This window comes from Molothrus ater, chromosome 3, assembly GCF_012460135.2.
Source record: "Molothrus ater isolate BHLD 08-10-18 breed brown headed cowbird chromosome 3, BPBGC_Mater_1.1, whole genome shotgun sequence".
NCBI lineage: Eukaryota > Metazoa > Chordata > Aves > Passeriformes > Icteridae > Molothrus > Molothrus ater.
Window position 1 is genome coordinate 94,501,878 of NC_050480.2, and position 14,739 is coordinate 94,516,616.

The following is a 14,739-nucleotide window of genomic DNA, read 5'->3' on the forward strand; positions in this document are numbered from 1 at the left end:
CAGTGACAGGACCCAAGGGAATGGCCTGAAGTTGTGTCAGGGGAGGCTTAGGTTGGACATCAGGAAAATTTTCTTCACCCAGAAGGTGGCTGGGCACTGGAACAGGTTCCCCAGGGAAGTGGTCACTGCTCCAAGCCTGAGAGAGTTCAAAAAGGGTTTGGACAATGCTCTCAGGCACAGGGTGTGACTCTTGGGGATGGGTCTGTGCAGGGCCAGCAGTTGGACTTGGCAATCCTTGTGGGTCCCTTCCAACTCAGCACATTCTGAGAACATTCTGTGAATCACACAATGCACCTCAGTAAAAGCACTGTTATGCACTTGAGCCAGCATAATCAGCAGCACAGAAGTGCACCCAGGCAGCAGTTCTACAGAAAAGAAAGTGAAGGTTAAAATGACTCACTAATTAGGAAAATTCATGTTCAGAGGCATTCATACAGTAGTCATAAAGGACTCAGTCAGTCTCACAAAAATACCTCTGAGTCCACATCACTGCAGCCAGGCTACTGTGTCCTGATGGTCCTTTGTGAGGAACCGTGAGGCAAAATGACAAGGTTATTTTAATATTATCATATTATTATGACAAGGTCTGCCAGGTTAGCTGTAGTATTCAGGTCAGATCTCCTTCTTTGATTCCTTTAATTCCTTTCAGGCATCTGTGCCTTCTCAGCCAGCATCTCACACATTTTTCCCAGGCCATCCTCAATGTCCAGCAGCTTAATTATTCCATGAGACCCAGCTGGCTCTAAGACACCAAAGCATACAAACAAAAGAGCTGGAAAGTAAAGCATAGGTAACTACAGACTATATCTGATTTTCCACATCAACAGCTGCTGACAGAGGCACCATTAGCTCCTGGCTTGCCACTAGATTATACATTATAGTGACTACACAGTATATTCCAAGACATCATCAGCAATTATTAAATATCAGCTTGGAGAACGCAGTCTAATTTATTAATTCGAGTAGAGAATTGCATTGCCTTGGTGCCAGTCTTAATACATTCAGCATACCTCAAAGCTTTACAGTCTTTGGCCCCTTGTTCCCCAACATCCATTGCTCCCCTGCAAGATAGCAATTCCAATGAAAAGCAAGGTGATAAATATATATCTTTCCAGTAACTCTACCCTACCTGGACACATTGTTTAAATTATATTGAGACATCACATAGACATAGTTCAGAATGCAGTGAAAACATGACTGTTTATAGCACTTGGCCTAAAAACAATGTAAGTTCTACAAATAATCTTATATTCTGAGATTACTAAAGTTGTTGGTTTCAATATGTCATTTGCAGTGTAAGCTATATTCGAGATGGAGAAATCTGCAAATAAAATTAGCAACTATTGCAAGAGCAACCATTTAAATTTTAAGGGCACTCACTCTCTGGTTAATACTCAATATTCAAACACGTTAATTGAAAAACACCATTTACATTCAGTTGATAATCAAATCCTGATATAAAATCCATCTTCTTGCAAAGAGTGGTTTTGTATGAGGAGAAAAAAAATAGGTGGAGGAAGGAGTAGAAAATATCTTCAGTGTCTGGCATAGGCTGTGGCAATATACTTTAGAGCTATTCTGAATTACTATTTCTTCCAATATATGAAATTCAGAGTTTTCTGCCTCTCTGTAAGATGACCTTATTTTACATCACATTTGAAACATATGCTCTTCCTTGTTTTACAAAAATAAGGGGTTTGTATGACTAATAATTCATATAATTCATACAATTTCCAGTAAACATACAACTTTAGAATTGTTCCTGTGGTCATTCAGAAATAAACAGACTGTTTTACACATACCAGACTGATGAATACAGAGATTGTTTTCTTTTCTTGAAAAAGAGATAGAGAGAGAAAAATACCGATTGAGACAAAGTAGTAATAAGCATTCCTTCAAATTTTCCACACAGATATCTTGTTCCTGGAATATCTAATGTATTAGATTCCTTTATAGTGCTTAAGAAATCTGCTGGAGAGGTATTCACTGATTCAACAGATAATTATTTCTCTCCATTGATGGAGCACACAAGACAAGTACTCTGACCCAAAAGCAAAGCTGTAATTTGTTTTTGAAAGCTTATGAACATTTATAGTTGGATTTCTGCTTTTGCTTTTTGTTCTTAGAGAGAGGGTTAAAAATGCCCTTGCCCTTTAGTTACAGCGACAAAAGATTCTGTTCTGCCTGAGCAGAGGGGATTCTATGGGAATCATGGCTCTGGGACCAGAAAATGCTGCCAAATCTGCCAGCAACATCAATCAATGCACTGCAGACTAGGGGGAATAAAAATTTAAATGTCCAAGTTCACATGAACCTCACTGAAATCTTCAGCACCTCCCAGGATGTTACAGTTTGAAAATAATGTCTGGCATTAATTGATTTTCCTTGTTTGTGTGTTTGCTGCTCACATCCAATAATAAAACTTTGAAATAGTATTTACTTGAGATGTCACAGCAACATAAATGCAATGTTCCATTTCGACAGGGTCTGCTGCATCTTGTTTAAATTGCTGCTAACCAAGAAAAAACTTTGGAATTTAAGGAAAATTGGTATCGATACAACATCTACAGATTCTAAGCTTGTGATTAGTCAGATCACGAGGCCAAAGTAAAAACATCTAACTCACAACTTTCAAGCATACACTTTGGAAAGACAGGACTTTACCAATGAAAAGACCTTCACATTTGAGTCTGGTTTTAAAGTCCCCCCACTTCCAACTGAGTTTCCTTAAATATAAAATCATCTGTTGTGTAACTCGCAGGTATTTTCTTTTAAATACCATTTATTTAGGGCATATTTTCTGGCATCACACAGGTAGCTTCCTTTGTTATACACTCTTAAAGCACAGAATATAAAGTGTCTGTGTAAGTATTTATGCTTTGCAATAACATTTTAATCCAAGTACTCAATATCTTAAAGGTATTACCCATCTGAGGGAATAGATGCTACAGAAAGGTACATATGATGAAAAATAAAATGTAACTGGTTCTCTGGCCTTGAATACAAGTCAGAACTTCCTAGATCATTTTATCAGTCTAAAACCCCCATTTAACTGTTTCAGATGAACAGCAATGTGTCAGAACAGTCCCAGGATCAGAGAGTCATGGAATCACAGAACATCAAGGTTGGAAGAGATCTCTATGATCATCCAGTCGGATCATCCACCCAGCACTGCCACTGTAATCCCTGAACCACTAAACCACATCATCCAGTGCCAGATCCACATACCTCTTTAACATCTCCAGGTATGGTGACTCCACCAACTCCTGGGCTTCAGCAGCTGCAGTTTCAGAAGACTCAGCTCCCCAGAGAATCCATGGGAAGCTGGCACGAAAGGAAGTCTTGGAAATACCAGGGCAGAGTTGCTGCAGCTATTTTTACCATTGTTTCAAGATATGGGTTAGGTCCCTGGGTTCCTATTACAGTTGAGGTACTTCAGAAATCTCTGAACATTTGGTCATGTGCTTCAGGATGGTTTCTATAGCATGAGATGCTCTCTGCTGTATCTCAGGTAGATCCCAGCTTTGCTGCACTGGGCTGGGTTAGCTCACAAGGCCAAAAACAACCAAATAACAAACTTAGGAAGGATTTGCAAAAAAAATGGGAATCTACTCATTTAGGCTTCTTGTGTGGTCAAAAGAGCACTGGTTTATGGTGAGTTTAGATGAAGTACTCTCTGGAGTCTCTAGCAACTATGAAGAGAGTCTGAATAACTAATTTTCAGTGGACACTTTCAGAGGATTGGAAATAATGAGATGCATCGCACCATCTGGACTGATCATTTCTGGCATAGAACTCACAATGACTTCAGATTTGCTTATTGAGTCTGTGCAGGAGAGACCTAGGAGGGAGCTTAGAAGTGTACAATGGGACCCTACTGAATTCAGGATTCAGCTTGGGGATTGGAGTGAAAATGGAAGAACATTTAAGTAGCACATTCCCTTCTGCAAATTATCAGTCCCAAAGCTGAAATACAACTCAAGAGCATCACCAAGTGACTACAGATTAAAAGTGTATTTTAAATGTAACTGCAGTGTATATTCAGATATTTCCCTTTGGGTATTTTTAGACATCCCCACTCATTCTCACTCTCTTTTTGATGGTTGCTATAACACCAATAGTAACCTTTGTCTAATCTGATCCCACACTGACTTAACTCCTCTAGTAATACTTACGATTTATAGATTAGAGACAAGAAAATAGAACACCAGAAAAGTTTTTCAGCATGGCACAAAAACCTTTTTCCTAATCCTACAAGACATTGTAAGACTGCATATAGCACTGAAGCAGGTAACTGTTTGTGGTTCTGGAAAAATGAAAAAAAATTAAAGAGCAACTTCCCAAACTTGGAAGAAACTCCCAGACTGTTATTCTCTTACCTCTAACTAATTCTTCTTTTCCATATATTATTTTGGCTTCTTTCAACAACCAAACTTCAGCAAACTTACAGAACACTTAATGGAAAATCAGTGGAAAGCTGTCTTAGGCATGTGGGCAGTACAGTTTCCTCTCTTAATGCTACCTGAGGGAATCAGTCAGCTACTTACTAGTTTATGACCACATTGGAATCTCTTGCAGTTGTGCTGTGAGAGACTAAAACTTTTATATAGCTGTTCTTAATGGAAATTACTCATACTGGATATTTGTTGATGAATAGCTACGTACAAAAATTAATGAGACCAGAGAGCTATAAAATAACTTCATATATCTCTAATGGCCAGAAAAACACATTTTAGTTTTGCCAAGGTGTGCATCTCACTGTCTCAGATAAAAGTCTAATGCATTTTTTCATTTTTTATATAGTAAGATTCACTGTAGAATGTCACTTTGAAAATGTAGAGACCTGACAAAAAAAAAAGGTGTCAACAAAATCAAACAGATAAATATAAGGTAGATAAAATTTAATTTTGTAAGGTTCAAATCCTGCTGTCCTTGTACTAAGTCCATAGCCTTATTTTTCTTGGTTCTGGTAATAGTCTTTGTGAACACATCATCCTTGCAGCCATCCTCCAGTTTCTGGAGAGGTTATGTCTGTACCACATAACCCTCTATCACAGTTATTTACCAGCTGCTGTCAGTCCTCATATAATCATATCTGAAACCTGAGTAAAGGAGGTTATACACAGGGGTAAGAGAGGAAAGCAGCCACAATGAAATGGAAGGGAGGACTGCTGAGTGGTGAAAATTGGGTTATTCAGGTCTCTGGACAAAGGTCAAAGCATGCTGATGGCAAAACTTGACCCAATAATTAGTCTTGAACAGTAGAACCCATGTTTCATTACCATTGCTCAGCCATCACAAGTGATATAAAATTTCCATTGTCTACGACCATAACTCTTCCAGTGGAGTAAGTACAGAAGATAGCTCTTAGTTTGGATGCTGCAGACTTCTCAGCCTGCAATAAAAGATAGTGAAGCTATAAAACAGTAACTTAAATTTGCCCTATGCTATTGCGGTGTGATGTAATAGCCTGTGCATCCCAGTTCTTTCCCCAGGTGTGCCAATAACCTCTCCCTTCCCCTCCCCTTGCCCCCTGCTGACTGCTGTCCATCAATCCTGGCATTCCAGCAAGGGCGTCGTGTGATTGGTGAAGTTCAAAAGATGTCTCTCAGCCCTGGGGACATTGGGCCATCCAGGTGTCATTTGTCCCCTGAGACTCGCCCCCTTACCTGGTTGGTGGGATCCCTACCCCTTCCCTCCCCCTCTCCCTGAGGTTAAAACACACAGCAACCACGCGGTTCCCTTGTTCTGTTGGAGCTGTTGCTGCATTCAAAGGCCTGTGTGCCAGGAATAAAGCTCTGGATCGAAACCCTCCAGCAGAACCAACTCCTTTCCTTCACCTCGCCTAAAGCCTCTCTGCCAGAGGTAAACCTGAGCTCCTGAATGCCTGGACTTGTCCCAGGCACCCAGCTGCAGCATCCAGCCAGCCAAAGGTGTCTCTGAGGTGAAACCACCACAGCTGCCACCCCTGGTCAAGCAGCAAGGGTCAGACAAGCCCAGGCACGTTCCATCCGGCAATATTGGTATTTAATTCAAATACTATGCTTAAATCATATCCACAGGAATACTCAGTGAACATGTAATAATTTGTTAAGCTCCACCAGTTTGGATGATTGTCTGAATCCTAAGGCTGCTCTGCTGTTACTTATCTGGTCAGGCACAGAGCTTGTCAAGAGCTGCCCCACCTCTCCTGACAAAGATGGTACAGCCAGAAGGGCATTACATACCATGCATACTAAGACTGGGGGAAAATACAACAATATTATGATTTTTCTTCCATGTTCCAAACAGCATACTGAGAAAATCCCCTACATAAAAAACACAACTGACATGGTCTAAGAAATCACTTGGTATCCTTCTCATCTCTGATTTAATTAACTCAGCTGGACTTTGCCATCCAAATATGAAAAATTCTGGCTTTTGTATTTTGGAAAGTGAGAAATGAATAAGCAATGATGTGAACTCGGCAAAGTGCAAGAAGACCTGGTCCAAACCTCTCTGCACTGTCCCAGCAGCGCTGACTTTCTGCAATGTGCCCTGAGGCTGCCAATAATGATTAATTTTAGCATTCCCCTGTTATTTTTATATGGGCAAAACAATTCCATTCATTTCTTTTTGTGACCTTCTTAGAGATTGTGTCACAATCTCCCATTCTGAAAAATCTCAGAAGGAACAGTTGATTCCTGGAGTATTGTTTGTAAAAAATAACCTTGCTAAACAGCAGCAAAAATCTCATCCCTCAACTATTTCTTTGCCCCAGACCACTCTTACTGACTTATAATATATTCTTATTACATATAATTAATATGGACAATCACTAACATGTACATTGACCATTACATTTCAGGCTGTGCCTCGGACCTAACACTAACTTAAATTCACACCTTGAAGAATCCTATTTAGTCTGCCAACATTGCTTAGGGCAAGAACAATACTTGAAAAAAATCTCTCAAGTTTTTCTTAGGCCTTTTAGGCATCTTTGATGTTCAGACATGAAAGTTTTCCCTCTCAGCCTGACTTCAGCTGAAGGTTGCTGGTAGTCAGCCCCTTTCATGTTCCTTCCCAGCTGTCCAAAGGCAGATTGTCCTGGCAGAGCAACTTGTTTTACTCTTAAACATCTATCCAGATATTTCTACATCCTTTTCTCAGTAAATTGATTCAGAGTTTTTTGTAGTTGGTATCTTAGCAGCATATTACTAGTTTTCATAAAATGTTCCACTCTGCTCTCCCACCTCTCCTTTCTGTTTCCACAGTCTGCAGTATCACAGTATCTGCCTGCAGGGACCTGGCATTTCCCCAACCTCAGGCAGCAGCACTTTGTTGTATTAGTCTGTCCAGCACCTCTGGAGAGTGCCCTGCCATCAAACCCCACCATCTTCCCAGTGTTCTGCACTCTCACTCTGTTCCCAGGAACAAGCCAAGCAGTGCAACCCGGGCACTTAGTACCTCCTAACTGATCAAGTCTCTTACTACATCCCATCAGCAGCTGCTCCAGCTCTCCAGCAATATCATCCCTGTGTTTCTGCCCATATCTCACCTTTTGCTGTGCCCTATGTTTTAAGCAACCTTCTTCACTATCTTCTTGGTGACTTTCTTTCTGGAGTTGATCTGAAGAACTGCTGCTCCCCATGGCTGCTCTCCCACACTTATGCATTACTTTGTTTATTCAGATTCTAGATTTGACCAGCTGGGGACTGGCAGCATTTGCTGCAGGAGCATAAAAACATCCAACCAGACCAAAATGTTCTGGCCATTTTATTTACTATCCTGAGGTGATCCATTGTGACATTTCAGAGGTGGGGCCCAGGCGCCCTTAGAGGTTCCTCTAAAGTGCCCAAACAAAACTTCCCCAGGAAAACCTATTGCGGCAAAGTGAAGATTATGTGTCCCCCTTCAGTATGGGACTCAGTCACCTTTGTGTGCTTTAGGGAGAACTCTGACTCAGAATTTCCTGACCTGAAAAAGAGGGTCCAGTGGACAGCAGCTTTTCACTTGGGAGGTTACCACACCAAGTCAAGATGCAGAATTTCAGGGCATTGGAGTTGCTCCTTAACTCTTCCTGTGGAGCAGATATCATTCTTAGGGCTTTGTTAAACAGCATTTCAGCTGTTGATCTAGTCTCTTCATTCACATTTCTTGCCAGTATGTACCATGTCCTAAATTTTCAAGAATGGTTTTAAGAAGGAAGCAAATCAACCTGCTGCTAAATGGCTTCCACTGTAGAAATACATTTCTCTTTCAGAAGATGTAGCTAATATTCTTCTTTAAGATGCCTTAGATTGACTGATCATTATCACCTTCCAGCCAGCCACTTTTTTTCAGTGCAAGGACAGTACTACATGTTGATTTTCATTGTACTAACACGTTGGAGATCCGTTCCTGTTCATGTGCAACGGTTCACTTTTTCTTAGGCCCCTCTGTCTTTCTTCTGCTTCCTAACATGAGAATTCTGACAAAACAGAATAATTTCTAAATAAATTGTTACCTGTAGAGAATATACATCCCCAGGATGAAACACTTCTTGGGTTTCTGTACAAGAACATGATGATGGTTCTTCTTTCCATTCACAATTTGAAGGATCACTGGGTCCTCCAAAGAAGGATCTTTATCTCATCCTGATTCTTTCAATGATCTAAGCCTTGGCATGAGCAAAAACCCACACCACACAGTTTCTAAGATGATGAGAATATATATGCCTTCACGGGATTTCAATTACTCTTTAGATAGAATTTATCATATAAAAAGGTTACTAGCAATAAATTTCCTAGAAGATTGTTTGACAGTGTAATCAGCCTGGACCTGATGAAAAACAGAGACCCACCTGAGCTGTCACAGCTCCCATAAATTGTTTCAGTTACAAGGAAAATCCCAAATGATGATTTGAAGGTGTTGGGCTAGAACAAATTAAACAACAGTTTTACAGTGAACCTCTTTAAATAGGACAATGTTCCAACTTATGAATAACTACAGAGGACCAAAGGTGTTGTATCATATCTTCCAGTATACATCATGTGTTAAGTCTCAATAGGCAGATTTATCCAATTTCGTTTGATCTCTGCTGTCTGGAACATGCTACACCTGTGAGACAGACCCCATGTGCAAAGCATGACTTGTAAATGAAAGCCAAATGTGGCTGGAAATAGTGCTTGCCAGTCAGAACACATACAGAGCTGGTGCTTCCCCCAAAACTCCTGCTGCTGATCTCTTCAGGCTCCTTTTGAGAGAGTTGCATGCGCATGGATCTCATTACTGACAATTTTTTTGGCGCTAAGGTCCAATAAACACCAAGCAACTTAACTTATTAACTACCTTTTTACACTTCTCCTATGCCAGCCACAAGTTTAGTTTGTGCAGCTCAGACCCAGCAGTTTCTTGGGTGGAATATGAGGCTTCAGTATTTCTAATTAAATGTGTTCCTCTCATTACCATCCTAGGACTGGTGGCCAGCCAAAACTGTCCTTTGGTCTCTCCCACAAGCATTACTGTGAAACATGGCTTGACGCCCACCACTAAGCAGAGCAGGAGGGTATTTAACACAAGGAGGCATGTTTCTCAGTTTTCACTCCTGCATTCTCTATTCTGCAAGGAAAAGTGAGGCTTTGAAGTTTTATGACTAAGAGGGCTCTTCTTTTCTTTCCAATTTTGTCTGGTCTTGCAAATACAGATCTGATACATACATGTTTTTCTTTTCCTAATTGGCTATCTCCCAATAATCTGGTGTTTAAAAGCATAGGAGCTATGTAAAACCATGGAATTCATGGGTGCAAAATAATTGCAAAACCAAAAAAAAATCTTCAGAAAAAAAATTTTACTTTTCTTAAGAAAGAGAGTTTCTTCTGAGAACGAAGGAATCCCAACTGATCACCAAGAAAAGGCTTCAACCCAGAAGGCCTAACAGATGCTGTACTTAAAATTTTGCTCAGGTGTCTGTATGTGCTATTCAGAAAAGCTGGCTTGTCATATACAAAACACTCCAAATCTCAATTTCACTTGTTTTAATATTTTTATGTGTATGTGAAAGGGAGTTTTGATCTTCTGAACATTCAAATTCGAATTCCGCAGCAGAAATATGTGAGCAAGCCTCCTAAAATGGAAGTTTGCATCTAGGAAAGTTCCATTCTTATCTAAGGCCTAAATAATTTCTCCTCTTGCCAGAGGTAAATGCTGTGCATTTTTCTTAAAAAAGAATAAATATTCAAGAAGGTGCAAACAGTACTGAAGAAGACACAAGCAGCAGAATATACTGAAACAGCCCACCACCCAGATCACAACTTTTAGAAAATGTGAAAATGTTGGCCACATTTTATTGTGATACAACTGCCATAAATTCCACTGAAGTAAATTCAGGGACAAAAGTGAAGGAGGGAAGTTTGCAGTATCATAGCATTTGTCAGAAGTGGTGGGGAGAATAAACTTTTCTGTTGTCATTATCTCAAAGGGGTTTTTTGGCCTTTGCTTGGAATACCTGAATCCCCAAATGAACGGTTGCTGAGAGAAGGAAAATCATAGATTTTTTTTTAACTTCTGTGTTTCATAGGATGCACTCTGTTTTTTCTTCACATCTTGGTATCAAGGTGAGAGGTATTTACTTCAGCTATTTAAAATATTGCAGAATTGATTTTTTTTTTTCTGTGTACCCACACCACAGGTAAATAAAGTGCTTGTTTCTCTGTCTCTAGAAAATCTGCAACACCATGAACTGAAGGAAGAGGTGGGGGTGGTAGAGAAGTCAAGGGGACAACACTCCTTTTATGTGCTGTTCAAAAGTTGCTTAAAGGTTTTTTAAGATCTGGGGACTCAAAGGTCAGTTGGGGGTTAGATGTGGTAGTGGAAAAATATCTGGCTGGCATAGTCCATGGAATGTGTTGCAACGACCTTGAAAAACTCTGGAAATACAAAGCTTAGGAATTTTATAGAAATTAAGGAGTTATTGGCAACATTTTTGACAGAAGACAGCACAGTGGAAATATCCTCATCCCAAAAAACTCCTGATGACATTTCTGGCTCATTTGTTTTTATTGCATGGCAATACACTGACATCTAGTGGGTATTGTCCTCATAGGAATGCTGGGCCTAACCAGGATTGGGAAGAAATTGTCTAATCTTTTTTTTTTAATTTATTTTATAATGGAACAGAATATTTTTGACTAGACAAAAACTTTCCTGGAAATTTTTCTCTTACTTTTTCATAGAAAACCACAATTCTTCCATCATTTGCCATTTTTGGCTGAAAGCTAAACTAAAGTTTTCTCTTTTTTTTTTTTAAATTAAAGTTCAATGTTTTCACTTTCACACAGAAATTTTCCAAGCAGCTACCTCTCCAGTCTCTGTCCCTGTGAGGCACCCATTGCCACTCTACCATGTAAATCCTCCTTTCTCTTACAGTTCAGGGAAACAGAATGAAGGTCTCTGCACACAGAAGAATCACAGTTGTACAACTGATTTTTGCCTTTTCTCACACACAAAGCCATCTTGGTTAATATTCTTTCAGTTTGGACTGAAATGCCTCTGAAGAGGATGAGAATTTATCCTCCAGGGAGATGCAGGACTGCAAAGCTCACGTCTCAGCAGCTGGTGTGTGGCAAGGTGGGACTGGAGTATGGTATTCCCTGTGTGATCTCTGCTTTGTGGAGCAAGAAAAACATGTGAAAATTAAAGCTTCTGTTTCTCCCCCTCTGCAAGCAACATGGCCTTTCCCGGGCACTGTGTTTCTCTGACTGCTGACCTTATGAATCCTTGTAATCAAAGCCACCTTTTTACTTTGTTCTGCACTTCCAATCTGCCATTCCCACCCCAGGTGTGATTAATCCCATTGCTTACTAAAGGGTTTTCCCTCTCAAACCACTTTTCTGAGGTAAGATGGGGGGTTTGGCTGCACCCCCCATCAACCCTGCTGTGCCAATGCTGGAGCACCCCCACAGCCACCAATAGCTAGGAGACCAAGACATGCTGTAGGGGCAAAGCTCCTCTTCCCTAACATCTGCAAACGGGAATGGTTTGGGGGCTCTTGTGCTCCAATGACCATTTTACTGTGTCAAACCATGAGAGAAACCAAGCAAGGGAACGGGAGAGGAGTCAGCAGGGCTACAAGATAAGGGGCTGGGAGGTCTGTGATTGGCCATGGGAGGATATTTGGTGTGGGACAGCAGAAAAGTCTTCCTTGTCCTCACCCCCAGCTCTAAAATGGAGGCTATGACTAGCTGCCATGTGTCTATTGCCTTGATCTGATGGGCTGGTGAGATATCTTTGTGCCTGGCAGAAGAACAGACTAGTTGGCAATGGTGTCCTGGTTCTGGCCAGGACAGGATTACCATTTTTGCAGTAGCCAGGAGGGGGCATGGCCAGGACCTGAAAGTTATTCTATACCACCTCACAACATTTCTGGAGGCAGGGGGGAAGGGAGTTTGATTCCAGAAGAAGGGGACTCTTGTAGCTGGGTGGTGAGAAGTGGTCAGCTGCAGTTGGGTCATGCTCTGCAGTGAGCATTTGGGCATACAAATCACTCTCTTCTTTGTACACTTTTATTATTAATATTGTTGCTGTTGCTGTTCATTTTTCTTATCTCACTGCTGTTTCCAGTAAGCTGTTCTTACCCAAACTTGTGATCAAAAGGCAAACCTTTTGTGCCTCCAATTCCCCTCTCCAGCCCACTGCAGCAGGGAGGAAAAGCAGGAGAGCGAGAGAGGTACATGGTTTGGAGAGTCTCAGTGGGAGCATTGAACTGGGGAGTACCATTCCTAAACAAATGGTCACCTCTGAATAACTTACTAAGGTAGCAAGTCCCTCTCTGTACCAGGGAAAGGACATCCTCAGTGATACCCAGATGGGGTGGTCTCAGCAACCCAGTTTCTGACAGTGCAGGGCATGAACCCAAAGACCTGAATGCCTGGGTATAAACAGGGGGAAGGCTGGTAGGACTGACATCTCTCTGCCATTCACTTTCTGCTTGAAAGAAATAATATATTTAATGCTGGGGTTATGAAATGTATAAAATCAGCTGTTCAAAAGTCTGAGCAAAAGAGCTTTGCTTCAGGAGACTGTGAAATATTGGTGAGAAGTTTCACTGAGTTTTTTGCACACCTCAGATTTATTCAACTAATAACTTATTCGGTAGACCAACTATAAGTCTGTGTCGTTTAGGAGAGACTTAGGAGATAATAAATCACTTCACATATAAGAATTACTGTCCTTTGTGATAGAGTACAGATAAGACCTGTCTTAGAGAGAAGCACACAGACATTAGAGCAGACAACGTCGTAGTTCAACTGTTGCAGAAAAATTAGTCTGCAAGAAAAAATAAAAATTGATTCAGTTTGGGTACATACACTCAGAAACTGCTGTGGTCTATGAATCGTCTTACCTCCTGGTTTCTGCACAACAGCAAATATTTTTCCAGGCTTGTTTTGATGCATTTTTTATAGTGTTATTTCATTCCTGGAACTAGAGGAGAAATGGATGAGGAGCAAATTTCCAGCACTGCTGCATCTTGGAATTTCACCTTGATGGTGAAAAGCACTTCGATCCAAGCTTGGATAGAGACCAGCAAGAGGTCTAACAGGTGCCCAGCCTGTTAGTATTTGTAAACCTTCTTTTCTTCAGCCTGAAAATACCCTGAATCTATACTGAATGCATTTTAAATGATAAACAAAATTGATAATAATGGAACACTGCCATTTTTCCCTTAGACATTAATCCTGATAATTTGAGGTAAGCCATTATATTCATTAGAATTTGATGTGATTTTTTTGCCCTTACCCATAGTAGCCACAGTAACAGTTTGGGTATCTTTTAAATATTGGAAGACCAAAGGTCTTGGTTTCAAATCTTCTTAAAATGACCCAGCATTTTCTTGGACAGAGGCAGGCGGTGGTGGCCGAGCGGGTCAGTGCAGGCTGGCATACTGCCTGGCCCTGGGGCCAGACATCCTGCTAGCACTCAAATTGTCCTCCTGGCATTCCCCTCCAGCCTTCAGAGCAGAAACTCATGTTTGATTGCATTCAAAGGCAGATTGTCTTTGCTGCTTGGCCCCAGTCCCTGCAGCAGCAGAATATCCTGATGACTTTTGCAGACTCGGAGCAGCGCTGTTTTGCCATCGCGGCAGGTTCTGATGTCAGGACGTCTGAGGGGCAGCACGCAGGTTAAATGAGGCTACTGTGCATGCAGTTAGCCCTTCTCATCCAGGAGCAGCAGCAAATGTTTGTGGTCTCATCCTCCCCGAAAGCTCAGTGGCCTTTTTAACTGGTGGCAAATTCCTCAACACCAGTCTCATCAGGATCAAACAGAAACAGAGCTTTCTGGGCTCAGAATAACATAAAGACCAAATGCTGCCAAATGCTGTGTCTGGAGCAGTTCCTCCCTAAATCTCCATGGGAATGGGATGGGAAAACAAGGGAACATAATGCCAGTCTCTGAACTGTTTCTCCATCCTTCATAACTGTAAAATGCTACAGATAGAATCCCCATTTAGAGAGAAATTAAAGAAGCAAAAAGCAGGAAAAGCAAATTTACTTTGATAAAGTGAAAGTCAATAAACAGGATATGTCTCACTTTTTTTTTGCCTCCATTGCATTTAACTACTGATAATAAAAACATCTTTACCCGAGCTGGGCTCAAATCAGGCACCTATTTCTGGCAATCTGTTCTGACATTTCCTTTAACTTGTGGACTCAGCTCTTCACTGAAAATGAGCCATTCTTGATTAAAGAGCCAGGCCAAGAAAATTAGTGTTTTCTGCTGCAT